Source organism: Drosophila serrata, unplaced genomic scaffold, assembly GCF_035046125.1.
Source record: "Drosophila serrata isolate PLE 108 unplaced genomic scaffold, ASM3504612v1 contig_240, whole genome shotgun sequence".
In the NCBI taxonomy this organism is placed as follows: Eukaryota; Metazoa; Arthropoda; class Insecta; order Diptera; family Drosophilidae; genus Drosophila; species Drosophila serrata.
In genome coordinates this window covers 11,023,514-11,038,992 of record NW_028257138.1, presented here as the reverse complement: position 1 = coordinate 11,038,992, position 15,479 = coordinate 11,023,514, and the positions used below count along the sequence as shown (strand labels likewise).

At 27.7% G+C, this 15,479-nt stretch overlaps 1 protein-coding gene across 1 annotated transcript in view; it reads right to left on the bottom strand.

Annotated features, from left to right (window-relative positions):
* Positions 1-15,479, bottom strand: part of Mco1 (Multicopper oxidase 1) — a 265,366-nt gene that overhangs the window by 225,253 nt on the left and 24,634 nt on the right. The gene's annotated exons all lie outside the window — the stretch shown is intronic.

Sequence of the window (15,479 nt, the reverse complement as noted above, 5' to 3'; positions counted from 1 at the left end):
TTTTCCGAATTAAAATTAATGCATTTTTGGCTTAGTTATGAAAGTTTCACTCTTTGACTTGTCGTAAAAATTGTGAGGAAAATTGTAGTAAATATTTAAATGTAAATAGCCATTTGGGAGTGTCATAATTGCAGTCTGAAGTATGCAACGCAAAAAAGGAGTATGCAGATTTATAAACGTAATAATTAGTAACAAATAAAAGTTTTCCGAATTAAAATTAATGCATTTTTAGCGTAGTTATGACATTTTTAGCCTTCGATTTGTCATATAAAATTGTTGTAATTATCTCAATTTAAATACCGATTTGAGGGTATTATAATTTCAGTCGGAAGCTTAAAACTATATGAAGGAATCATTTCCGACCCCATAAATCATATATATTCTTGATCAGCATTAACAGCTGAATCGATCTAGCCATGTCTGGTTGAAAATAAAATTTTTAGAAATTTTTCAATTTTTGAAAAAATGATAAGGGGTTACATCATTAAAATTGCCAAAAATTGGCAAAAAATTGAAAAATTTAAAATTTCAAATTGAGTATACAGATTGATTAGCCTAATAAAAACTAACATAGGACAGCTTTCCGAATTGATTTTAACCCATTTTTGGCTTAGTTATGAGATTTTTACCGATTGACTTGTCGCAAAAATTGTCTTGCAAAAATGTAGTAAATATTTAAATGTAAATACCCATTTGGGAGTGTCATAATTTCAGTCTTAAATATGCAACGCAAAAAAGGAGTATGCAGATTTATAAACGTAATAATTAGTAACAAATAAAAGTTTTCCGAATTAAAATTAATACATTTTTGGCTTAGTTATGAAAGTTTCACTCTTTGACTTGTCGTAAAAATTGTGAGGAAAATTGTAGTAAATATTTAAATGTAAATAGCCATTTGGGAGTGTCATAATTGCAGTCTGAAGTATGCAACGCAAAAAAGGAGTATGCAGATTTATAAACGTAATAATTAGTAACAAATAAAAGTTTTCCGAATTAAAATTAATGCATTTTTAGCGTAGTTATGACATTTTTAGCCTTCGATTTGTCATATAAAATTGTTGTAATTATCTCAATTTAAATACCGATTTGAGGGTATTATAATTTCAGTCGGAAGCTTAAAACTATATGAAGGAATCATTTCCGACCCCATAAATCATATATATTCTTGATCAGCATTAACAGCTGAATCGATCTAGCCATGTCTGGTTGAAAATAAAATTTTTAGAAATTTTTCAATTTTTGAAAAAATGATAAGGGGTTACATCATTAAAATTGCCAAAAATTGGCAAAAAATTGAAAAATTTAAAATTTCAAATTGAGTATACAGATTGATTAGGCTAATAAAAACTAACATAGGACAGCTTTCCGAATTGATTTTAACCCATTTTTGGCTTAGTTATGAGATTTTTACCGATTGACTTGTCGCAAAAATTGTCTTGCAAAAATGTAGTAAATATTTAAATGTAAATACCCATTTGGGAGTGTCATAATTTCAGTCTTAAATATGCAACGCAAAAAAGGAGTATGCAGATTTATAAACGTAATAATTAGTAACAAATAAAAGTTTTCCGAATTAAAATTAATGCATTTTTGGCTTAGTTATGAAAGTTTCACTCTTTGACTTGTCGTAAAAATTGTGAGGAAAATTGTAGTAAATATTTAAATGTAAATAGCCATTTGGGAGTGTCATAATTGCAGTCTGAAGTATGCAACGCAAAAAAGGAGTATGCAGATTTATAAACGTAATAATTAGTAACAAATAAAAGTTTTCCGAATTAAAATTAATGCATTTTTAGCGTAGTTATGACATTTTTAGCCTTCGATTTGTCATATAAAATTGTTGTAATTATCTCAATTTAAATACCGATTTGAGGGTATTATAATTTCAGTCGGAAGCTTAAAACTATATGAAGGAATCATTTCCGACCCCATAAAACATATATATTCTTGATCAGCATTAACAGCTGAATCGATCTAGCCATGTCTGGTTGAAAATAAAATTTTTAGAAATTTTTCAATTTTTGAAAAAATGATAAGGGGTTACATCATTAAAATTGCCAAAAATTGGCAAAAAATTGAAAAATTAAAAATTTCAAATTGAGTATACAGATTGATTAGCCTAATAAAAACTAACATAGGACAGCTTTCCGAATTGATTTTAACCCATTTTTGGCTTAGTTATGAGATTTTTACCGATTGACTTGTCGCAAAAATTGTCTTGCAAAAATGTAGTAAATATTTAAATGTAAATACCCATTTGGGAGTGTCATAATTTCAGTCTTAAATATGCAACGCAAAAAAGGAGTATGCATATTTATAAACGTAATAATTAGTAACAAATAAAAGTTTTCCGAATTAAAATTAATGCATTTTTGGCTTAGTTATGAAAGTTTCACTCTTTGACTTGTCGTAAAAATTGTGAGGAAAATTGTAGTAAATATTTAAATGTAAATAGCCATTTGGGAGTGTCATAATTGCAGTCTGAAGTATGCAACGCAAAAAAGGAGTATGCAGATTTATAAACGTAATAATTAGTAACAAATAAAAGTTTTCCGAATTAAAATTAATGCATTTTTAGCGTAGGTATGACATTTTTAGCCTTCGATTTGTCATATAAAATTGTTGTAATTATCTCAATTTAAATACCGATTTGAGGGTATTATAATTTCAGTCGGAAGCTTAAAACTATATGAAGGAATCATTTCCGACCCCATAAATCATATATATTCTTGATCAGCATTAACAGCTGAATCGACTTTGCCATGTCTGGTTGAAAATAAAATTTTTAGAAATTTTTCAATTTTTGAAAAAATGATAAGGGGTTACATCATTAAAATTGCCAAAAATTGGCAAAAAATTGAAAAATTTAAAATTTCAAATTGAGTATACAGATTGATTAGCCTAATAAAAACTAACATAGGACAGCTTTCCGAATTGATTTTAACCCATTTTTGGCTTAGTTATGAGATTTTTACCGATTGACTTGTCGCAAAAATTGTCTTGCAAAAATGTAGTAAATATTTAAATGTAAATACCCATTTGGGAGTGTCATAATTTCAGTCTTAAATATGCAACGCAAAAAAGGAGTATGCATATTTATAAACGTAATAATTAGTAACAAATAAAAGTTTTCCGAATTAAAATTAATGCATTTTTGGCTTAGTTATGAAAGTTTCACTCTTTGACTTGTCGTAAAAATTGTGAGGAAAATTGTAGTAAATATTTAAATGTAAATAGCCATTTGGGAAGCTTAAAACTATATGAAGGAATCATTTCCGACCCCATAAAACATATATATTCTTGATCAGCATTAACAGCTGAATCGATCTAGCCATGTCTGGTTGAAAATAAAATTTTTAGAAATTTTTCAATTTTTGAAAAAATGATAAGGGGTTACATCATTAAAATTGCCAAAAATTGGCAAAAAATTGAAAAATTAAAAATTTCAAATTGAGTATACAGATTGATTAGCCTAATAAAAACTAACATAGGACAGCTTTCCGAATTGATTTTAACCCATTTTTGGCTTAGTTATGAGATTTTTACCGATTGACTTGTCGCAAAAATTGTCTTGCAAAAATGTAGTAAATATTTAAATGTAAATACCCATTTGGGAGTGTCATAATTTCAGTCTTAAATATGCAACGCAAAAAAGGAGTATGCATATTTATAAACGTAATAATTAGTAACAAATAAAAGTTTTCCGAATTAAAATTAATGCATTTTTGGCTTAGTTATGAAAGTTTCACTCTTTGACTTGTCGTAAAAATTGTGAGGAAAATTGTAGTAAATATTTAAATGTAAATAGCCATTTGGGAGTGTCATAATTGCAGTCTGAAGTATGCAACGCAAAAAAGGAGTATGCAGATTTATAAACGTAATAATTAGTAACAAATAAAAGTTTTCCGAATTAAAATTAATGCATTTTTAGCGTAGTTATGACATTTTTAGCCTTCGATTTGTCATATAAAATTGTTGTAATTATCTCAATTTAAATACCGATTTGAGGGTATTATAATTTCAGTCGGAAGCTTAAAACTATATGAAGGAATCATTTCCGACCCCATAAATCATATATATTCTTGATCAGCATTAACAGCTGAATCGACTTTGCCATGTCTGGTTGAAAATAAAATTTTTAGAAATTTTTCAATTTTTGAAAAAATGATAAGGGGTTACATCATTAAAATTGCCAAAAATTGGCAAAAAATTGAAAAATTTAAAATTTCAAATTGAGTATACAGATTGATTAGCCTAATAAAAACTAACATAGGACAGCTTTCCGAATTGATTTTAACCCATTTTTGGCTTAGTTATGAGATTTTTACCGATTGACTTGTCGCAAAAATTGTCTTGCAAAAATGTAGTAAATATTTAAATGTAAATACCCATTTGGGAGTGTCATAATTTCAGTCTTAAATATGCAACGCAAAAAAGGAGTATGCAGATTTATAAACGTAATAATTAGTAACAAATAAAAGTTTTCCGAATTAAAATTAATACATTTTTGGCTTAGTTATGAAAGTTTCACTCTTTGACTTGTCGTAAAAATTGTGAGGAAAATTGTAGTAAATATTTAAATGTAAATAGCCATTTGGGAGTGTCATAATTGCAGTCTGAAGTATGCAACGCAAAAAAGGAGTATGCAGATTTATAAACGTAATAATTAGTAACAAATAAAAGTTTTCCGAATTAAAATTAATGCATTTTTAGCGCAGTTATGACATTTTTAGCCTTCGATTTGTCATATAAAATTGTTGTAATTATCTCAATTTAAATACCGATTTGAGGGTATTATAATTTCAGTCGGAAGCTTAAAACTATATGAAGGAATCATTTCCGACCCCATAAATCATATATATTCTTGATCAGCATTAACAGCTGAATCGATCTAGCCATGTCTGGTTGAAAATAAAATTTTTAGAAATTTTTCAATTTTTGAAAAAATGATAAGGGGTTACATCATTAAAATTGCCAAAAATTGGCAAAAAATTGAAAAATTTAAAATTTCAAATTGAGTATACAGATTGATTAGCCTAATAAAAACTAACATAGGACAGCTTTCCGAATTGATTTTAACCCATTTTTGGCTTAGTTATGAGATTTTTACCGATTGACTTGTCGCAAAAATTGTCTTGCAAAAATGTAGTAAATATTTAAATGTAAATACCCATTTGGGAGTGTCATAATTTCAGTCTTAAATATGCAACGCAAAAAAGGAGTATGCAGATTTATAAACGTAATAATTAGTAACAAATAAAAGTTTTCCGAATTAAAATTAATGCATTTTTAGCGTAGTTATGACATTTTTAGCCTTCGATTTGTCATATAAAATTGTTGTAATTATCTCAATTTAAATACCGATTTGAGGGTATTATAATTTCAGTCGGAAGCTTAAAACTATATGAAGGAATCATTTCCGACCCCATAAATCATATATATTCTTGATCAGCATTAACAGCTGAATCGACTTTGCCATGTCTGGTTGAAAATAAAATTTTTAGAAATTTTTCAATTTTTGAAAAAATGATAAGGGGTTACATCATTAAAATTGCCAAAAATTGGCAAAAAATTGAAAAATTTAAAATTTCAAATTGAGTATACAGATTGATTAGCCTAATAAAAACTAACATAGGACAGCTTTCCGAATTGATTTTAACCCATTTTTGGCTTAGTTATGAGATTTTTACCGATTGACTTGTCGCAAAAATTGTCTTGCAAAAATGTAGTAAATATTTAAATGTAAATACCCATTTGGGAGTGTCATAATTTCAGTCTTAAATATGCAACGCAAAAAAGGAGTATGCAGATTTATAAACGTAATAATTAGTAACAAATAAAAGTTTTCCGAATTAAAATTAATACATTTTTGGCTTAGTTATGAAAGTTTCACTCTTTGACTTGTCGTAAAAATTGTGAGGAAAATTGTAGTAAATATTTAAATGTAAATAGCCATTTGGGAGTGTCATAATTGCAGTCTGAAGTATGCAACGCAAAAAAGGAGTATGCAGATTTATAAACGTAATAATTAGTAACAAATAAAAGTTTTCCGAATTAAAATTAATGCATTTTTAGCGCAGTTATGACATTTTTAGCCTTCGATTTGTCATATAAAATTGTTGTAATTATCTCAATTTAAATACCGATTTGAGGGTATTATAATTTCAGTCGGAAGCTTAAAACTATATGAAGGAATCATTTCCGACCCCATAAATCATATATATTCTTGATCAGCATTAACAGCTGAATCGATCTAGCCATGTCTGGTTGAAAATAAAATTTTTAGAAATTTTTCAATTTTTGAAAAAATGATAAGGGGTTACATCATTAAAATTGCCAAAAATTGGCAAAAAATTGAAAAATTTAAAATTTCAAATTGAGTATACAGATTGATTAGCCTAATAAAAACTAACATAGGACAGCTTTCCGAATTGATTTTAACCCATTTTTGGCTTAGTTATGAGATTTTTACCGATTGACTTGTCGCAAAAATTGTCTTGCAAAAATGTAGTAAATATTTAAATGTAAATACCCATTTGGGAGTGTCATAATTTCAGTCTTAAATATGCAACGCAAAAAAGGAGTATGCAGATTTATAAACGTAATAATTAGTAACAAATAAAAGTTTTCCGAATTAAAATTAATGCATTTTTAGCGCAGTTATGACATTTTTAGCCTTCGATTTGTCATATAAAATTGTTGTAATTATCTCAATTTAAATACCGATTTGAGGGTATTATAATTTCAGTCGGAAGCTTAAAACTATATGAAGGAATCATTTCCGACCCCATAAATCATATATATTCTTGATCAGCATTAACAGCTGAATCGATCTAGCCATGTCTGGTTGAAAATAAAATTTTTAGAAATTTTTCAATTTTTGAAAAAATGATAAGGGGTTACATCATTAAAATTGCCAAAAATTGGCAAAAAATTGAAAAATTAAAAATTTCAAATTGAGTATACAGATTGATTAGCCTAATAAAAACTAACATAGGACAGCTTTCCGAATTGATTTTAACCCATTTTTGGCTTAGTTATGAGATTTTTACCGATTGACTTGTCGCAAAAATTGTCTTGCAAAAATGTAGTAAATATTTAAATGTAAATACCCATTTGGGAGTGCCATAATTTCAGTCTTAAATATGCAACGCAAAAAATGAGTATGCCGATTTATAAACGTAATAATTAGTAACAAATAAAAGTTTTCCGAATTAAAATTAATGCATTTTTGGCTTAGTTATGAAAGTTTCACTCTTTGACTTGTCGTAAAAATTGTGAGGAAAATTGTAGTAAATATTTAAATGTAAATAGCCATTTGGGAGTGCCATAATTGCAGTCTGAAGTATGCAACGCAAAAAAAGAGTATGCCGATTTATAAACGTAATAATTAGTAACAAATAAAAGTTTTCCGAATTAAAATTAATGCATTTTTGGCTTAGTTATGAAAGTTTCACTCTTTGACTTGTCGTAAAAATTGTGAGGAAAATTGTAGTAAATATTTAAATGTAAATACCCATTTGGGAGTGTCATAATTTCAGTCTTAAATATGCAACGCAAAAAAGGAGTATGCAGATTTATAAACGTAATAATTAGTAACAAATAAAAGTTTTCCGAATTAAAATTAATGCATTTTTAGCGCAGTTATGACATTTTTAGCCTTCGATTTGTCATATAAAATTGTTGTAATTATCTCAATTTAAATACCGATTTGAGGGTATTATAATTTCAGTCGGAAGCTTAAAACTATATGAAGGAATCATTTCCGACCCCATAAAACATATATATTCTTGATCAGCATTAACAGCTGAATCGATCTAGCCATGTCTGGTTGAAAATAAAATTTTTAGAAATTTTTCAATTTTTGAAAAAATGATAAGGGGTTACATCATTAAAATTGCCAAAAATTGGCAAAAAATTGAAAAATTTAAAATTTCAAATTGAGTATACAGATTGATTAGCCTAATAAAAACTAACATAGGACAGCTTTCCGAATTGATTTTAACCCATTTTTGGCTTAGCTATGAGATTTTTACCGATTGACTTGTCGCAAAAATTGTCTTGCAAAAATGTAGTAAATATTTAAATGTAAATACCCATTTGGGAGTGTCATAATTTCAGTCTTAAATATGCAACGCAAAAAAGGAGTATGCAGATTTATAAACGTAATAATTAGTAACAAATAAAAGTTTTCCGAATTAAAATTAATGCATTTTTGGCTTAGTTATGAAAGTTTCACTCTTTGACTTGTCGTAAAAATTGTGAGGAAAATTGTAATAAATATTTAAATGTAAATAGCCATTTGGGAGTGTCATAATTGCAGTCTGAAGTATGCAACGCAAAAAAGGAGTATGCAGATTTATAAACCCAATAATAAGTAACAAATAAACGTTTTCCGAATTAAAATTAATGCATTTTTAGCGCAGTTATGACATTTTTAGCCTTCGATTTGTCATATAAAATTGTTGTAATTATTTCAATTTAAATACCGACTTGAGGGTATTATAATTTCAGTCGGAAGCTTAAAACTATATGAAGGAATCATTTCCGACCCCATAAAACATATATATTCTTGATCAGCATTAACAGCTGAATCGATCTAGCCATGTCTGGTTGAAAATAAAATTTTTAGAAATTTTTCAATTTTTGAAAAAATGATAAGAGGTTACATCATTAAAATTGCCAAAAATTGGCAAAAAATTGAAAAATTTAAAATTTCAAATTGAGTATACAGATTGATTAGCCTAATAAAAACTAACATAGGACAGCTTTCCGAATTGATTTTAACCCATTTTTGGCTTAGTTATGAGATTTTTACCGATTGACTTGTCGCAAAAATTGTCTTGCAAAAATGTAGTAAATATTTAAATGTAAATACCCATTTGGGAGTGTCATAATTTCAGTCTTAAATATGCAACGCAAAAAAGGAGTATGCAGATTTATAAACGTAATAATTAGTAACAAATAAAAGTTTTCCGAATTAAAATTAATGCATTTTTGGCTTAGTTATGAAAGTTTCACTCTTTGACTTGTCGTAAAAATTGTGAGGAAAATTGTAATAAATATTTAAATGTAAATAGCCATTTGGGAGTGTCATAATTGCAGTCTGAAGTATGCAACGCAAAAAAGGAGTATGCAGATTTATAAACCCAATAATAAGTAAGTAAGTATATATTCTTGATCAGCATTAACAGCTGAATCGATCTAGCCATGTCTGGTTGAAAATAAAATTTTTAGAAATTTTTCAATTTTTGAAAAAATGATAAGGGGTTACATCATTAAAATTGCCAAAAATTGGCAAAAAATTGAAAAATTAAAAATTTCAAATTGAGTATACAGATTGATTAGCCTAATAAAAACTAACATAGGACAGCTTTCCGAATTGATTTTAACCCATTTTTGGCTTAGTTATGAGATTTTTACCGATTGACTTGTCGCAAAAATTGTCTTGCAAAAATGTAGTAAATATTTAAATGTAAATACCCATTTGGGAGTGCCATAATTTCAGTCTTAAATATGCAACGCAAAAAATGAGTATGCCGATTTATAAACGTAATAATTAGTAACAAATAAAAGTTTTCCGAATTAAAATTAATGCATTTTTGGCTTAGTTATGAAAGTTTCACTCTTTGACTTGTCGTAAAAATTGTGAGGAAAATTGTAGTAAATATTTAAATGTAAATAGCCATTTGGGAGTGCCATAATTGCAGTCTGAAGTATGCAACGCAAAAAAAGAGTATGCCGATTTATAAACGTAATAATTAGTAACAAATAAAAGTTTTCCGAATTAAAATTAATGCATTTTTGGCTTAGTTATGAAAGTTTCACTCTTTGACTTGTCGTAAAAATTGTGAGGAAAATTGTAGTAAATATTTAAATGTAAATACCCATTTGGGAGTGTCATAATTTCAGTCTTAAATATGCAACGCAAAAAAGGAGTATGCAGATTTATAAACGTAATAATTAGTAACAAATAAAAGTTTTCCGAATTAAAATTAATGCATTTTTAGCGTAGTTATGACATTTTTAGCCTTCGATTTGTCATATAAAATTGTTGTAATTATCTCAATTTAAATACCGATTTGAGGGTATTATAATTTCAGTCGGAAGCTTAAAACTATATGAAGGAAAAATTTCCGACCCCATAAATCATATATATTCTTGATCAGCATTAACAGCTGAATCGATCTAGCCATGTCTGGTTGAAAATAAAATTTTTAGAAATTTTTCAATTTTTGAAAAAATGATAAGGGGTTACATCATTAAAATTGCCAAAAATTGGCAAAAAATTGAAAAATTTAAAATTTCAAATTGAGTATACAGATTGATTAGCCTAATAAAAACTAACATAGGACAGCTTTTCGAATTGATTTTAACCCATTTTTGGCTTAGCTATGAGATTTTTACCGATTGACTTGTCGCAAAAATTGTCTTGCAAAAATGTAGTAAATATTTAAATGTAAATACCCATTTGGGAGTGTCATAATTTCAGTCTTAAATATGCAACGCAAAAAAGGAGTATGCAGATTTATAAACGTAATAATTAGTAACAAATAAAAGTTTTCCGAATTAAAATTAATGCATTTTTGGCTTAGTTATGAAAGTTTCACTCTTTGACTTGTCGTAAAAATTGTGAGGAAAATTGTAATAAATATTTAAATGTAAATAGCCATTTGGGAGTGTCATAATTGCAGTCTGAAGTATGCAACGCAAAAAAGGAGTATGCAGATTTATAAACCCAATAATAAGTAACAAATAAACGTTTTCCGAATTAAAATTAATGCATTTTTAGCGCAGTTATGACATTTTTAGCCTTCGATTTGTCATATAAAATTGTTGTAATTATTTCAATTTAAATACCGACTTGAGGGTATTATAATTTCAGTCGGAAGCTTAAAACTATATGAAGGAATCATTTCCGACCCCATAAAACATATATATTCTTGATCAGCATTAACAGCTGAATCGATCTAGCCATGTCTGGTTGAAAATAAAATTTTTAGAAATTTTTCAATTTTTGAAAAAATGATAAGAGGTTACATCATTAAAATTGCCAAAAATTGGCAAAAAATTGAAAAATTTAAAATTTCAAATTGAGTATACAGATTGATTAGCCTAATAAAAACTAACATAGGACAGCTTTCCGAATTGATTTTAACCCATTTTTGGCTTAGTTATGAGATTTTTACCGATTGACTTGTCGCAAAAATTGTCTTGCAAAAATGTAGTAAATATTTAAATGTAAATACCCATTTGGGAGTGTCATAATTTCAGTCTTAAATATGCAACGCAAAAAAGGAGTATGCAGATTTATAAACGTAATAATTAGTAACAAATAAAAGTTTTCCGAATTAAAATTAATGCATTTTTGGCTTAGTTATGAAAGTTTCACTCTTTGACTTGTCGTAAAAATTGTGAGGAAAATTGTAATAAATATTTAAATGTAAATAGCCATTTGGGAGTGTCATAATTGCAGTCTGAAGTATGCAACGCAAAAAAGGAGTATGCAGATTTATAAACCCAATAATAAGTAACAAATAAAAGTTTTCCGAATTAAAATTAATGCATTTTTAGCGCAGTTATGACATTTTTAGCCTTCGATTTGTCATATAAAATTGTTGTAATTATTTCAATTTAAATACCGACTTGAGGGTATTATAATTTCAGTCGGAAGCTTAAAACTATATGAAGGAATCATTTCCAACCCCATAAAACATATATATTCTTGATCAGCATTAACAGCTGAATCGATCTAGCCATGTCTGGTTGAAAATAAAATTTTTAGAAATTTTTCAATTTTTGAAAAAATGATAAGGGGTTACATCATTAAAATTGCCCAAAATTGGCAAAAAAATTGAAAAATTTAAAATTTCAAATTGAGTATACAGATTGATTAGCCTAATAAAAACTAACATAGGACAGCTTTCCGAATTGATTTTAACCCATTTTTGGCTTAGTTATGAGATTTTTACCGATTGACTTGTCGCAAAAATTGTCTTGCAAAAATGTAGTAAATATTTAAATGTAAATACCCATTTGGGAGTGTCATAATTTCAGTCTTAAATATGCAACGCAAAAAAGGAGTATGCAGATTTATAAACGTAATAATTAGTAACAAATAAAAGTTTTCCGAATTAAAATTAATGCATTTTTGGCTTAGTTATGAAAGTTTCACTCTTTGACTTGTCGTAAAAATTGTGAGGAAAATTGTAATAAATATTTAAATGTAAATAGCCATTTGGGAGTGTCATAATTGTAGTCTGAAGTATGCAACGCAAAAAAGGAGTATGCAGATTTATAAACGTAATAATTAGTAACAAATAAAAGTTTTCCGAATTAAAATTAATGCATTTTTAGCGCAGTTATGACATTTTTAGCCTTCGATTTGTCATATAAAATTGTTGTAATTATCTCAATTTAAATACCGATTTGAGGGTATTATAATTTCAGTCGGAAGCTTAAAACTATATGAAGGAATCATTTCCGACCCCATAAATCATATATATTCTTGATCAGCATTAACAGCTGAATCGATCTAGCCATGTCTGGTTGAAAATAAAATTTTTAGAAATTTTTCAATTTTTGAAAAAATGATAAGGGGTTACATCATTAAAATTGCCAAAAATTGGCAAAAAATTGAAAAATTAAAAATTTCAAATTGAGTATACAGATTGATTAGCCTAATAAAAACTAACATAGGACAGCTTTCCGAATTGATTTTAACCCATTTTTGGCTTAGTTATGAGATTTTTACCGATTGACTTGTCGCAAAAATTGTCTTGCAAAAATGTAGTAAATATTTAAATGTAAATACCCATTTGGGAGTGTCATAATTTCAGTCTTAAATATGCAACGCAAAAAAGGAGTATGCAGATTTATAAACGTAATAATTAGTAACAAATAAAAGTTTTCCGAATTAAAATTAATGCATTTTTAGCGTAGTTATGACATTTTTAGCCTTCGATTTGTCATATAAAATTGTTGTAATTATTTCAATTTAAATACCGACTTGAGGGTATTATAATTTCAGTCGGAAGCTTAAAACTATATGAAGGAATCATTTCCAACCCCATAAAACATATATATTCTTGATCAGCATTAACAGCTGAATCGATCTAGCCATGTCTGGTTGAAAATAAAATTTTTAGAAATTTTTCAATTTTTGAAAAAATGATAAGGGGTTACATCATTAAAATTGCCCAAAATTGGCAAAAAAATTGAAAAATTTAAAATTTCAAATTGAGTATACAGATTGATTAGCCTAATAAAAACTAACATAGGACAGCTTTCCGAATTGATTTTAACCCATTTTTGGCTTAGTTATGAGATTTTTACCGATTGACTTGTCGCAAAAATTGTCTTGCAAAAATGTAGTAAATATTTAAATGTAAATACCCATTTGGGAGTGTCATAATTTCAGTCTTAAATATGCAACGCAAAAAAGGAGTATGCAGATTTATAAACGTAATAATTAGTAACAAATAAAAGTTTTCCGAATTAAAATTAATGCATTTTTGGCTTAGTTATGAAAGTTTCACTCTTTGACTTGTCGTAAAAATTGTGAGGAAAATTGTAATAAATATTTAAATGTAAATAGCCATTTGGGAGTGTCATAATTGTAGTCTGAAGTATGCAACGCAAAAAAGGAGTATGCAGATTTATAAACCCAATAATAAGTAACAAATAAACGTTTTCCGAATTAAAATTAATGCATTTTTAGCGCAGTTATGACATTTTTAGCCTTCGATTTGTCATATAAAATTGTTGTAATTATTTCAATTTAAATACCGACTTGAGGGTATTATAATTTCAGTCGGAAGCTTAAAACTATATGAAGGAATCATTTCCGACCCCATAAAACATATATATTCTTGATCAGCATTAACAGCTGAATCGATCTAGCCATGTCTGGTTGAAAATAAAATTTTTAGAAATTTTTCAATTTTTGAAAAAATGATAAGGGGTTACATCATTAAAATTGCCAAAAATTGGCAAAAAATTGAAAAATTTAAAATTTCAAATTGAGTATACAGATTGATTAGCCTAAGAAAAACTAACATAGGACAGCTTTCCGAATTGATTTTAACCCATTTTTGGCTTAGTTATGAGATTTTTACCGATTGACTTGTCGCAAAAATTGTCTTGCAAAAATGTAGTAAATATTTAAATGTAAATACCCATTTGGGAGTGTCATAATTTCAGTCTTAAATATGCAACGCAAAAAAGGAGTATGCAGATTTATAAACGTAATAATTAGTAACAAATAAAAGTTTTCCGAATTAAAATTAATGCATTTTTGGCTTAGTTATGAAAGTTTCACTCTTTGACTTGTCGTAAAAATTGTGAGGAAAATTGTAGTAAATATTTAAATGTAAATAGCCATTTGGGAGTGTCATAATTGCAGTCTGAAGTATGCAACGCAAAAAAGGAGTATGCAGATTTATAAACGTAATAATTAGTAACAAATAAAAGTTTTCCGAATTAAAATTAATGCATTTTTAGCGTAGTTATGACATTTTTAGCCTTCGATTTGTCATATAAAATTGTTGTAATTATTTCAATTTAAATACCGACTTGAGGGTATTATAATTTCAGTCGGAAGCTTAAAACTATATGAAGGAATCATTTCCGACCCCATAAATCATATATATTCTTGATCAGCATTAACAGCTGAATCGATCTAGCTATGTCTGGTTGAAAATAAAATTTTTAGAAATTTTTCAATTTTTGAAAAAATGATAAGGGGTTATATCATTAAAATTGCCAAAAATTGGCAAAAAATTGAAAAATTTAAAATTTCAAATTGAGTATACAGATTGATTAGCCTAATAAAAACTAACATAGGACAGCTTTCCGAATTGATTTTAACCCATTTTTGGCTTAGTTATGAGATTTTTACCGATTGACTTGTCGCAAAAATTGTCTTGCAAAAATGTAGTAAATATTTAAATGTAAATAGCCATTTGGGAGTGCCATAATTGCAGTCTGAAGTATGCAACGCAAAAAAGGAGTATGCAGATTTATAAACGTAATAATTAGTAACAAATAAAAGTTTTCCGAATTAAAATTAATGCATTTTTGGCTTAGTTATGAAAGTTTCACTCTTTGACTTGTCGTAAAAATTGTGAGGAAAATTGTAATAAATATTTAAATGTAAATAGCCATTTGGGAGTGTCATAATTGCAGTCTGAAGTATGCAACGCAAAAAAGGAGTATGCAGATTTATAAACCCAATAATAAGTAACAAATAAAAGTTTTCCGAATTAAAATTAATGCATTTTTAGCGCAGTTATGACATTTTTAGCCTTCGATTTGTCATATAAAATTGTTGTAATTATTTCAATTTAAATACCGACTTGAGGGTATTATAATTTCAGTCGGAAGCTTAAAACTATATGAAGGAATCATTTCCGACCCCATAAAACATATATATTCTTGATCAGCATTAACAGCTGAATCGATCTAGCCATGTCTGGTTG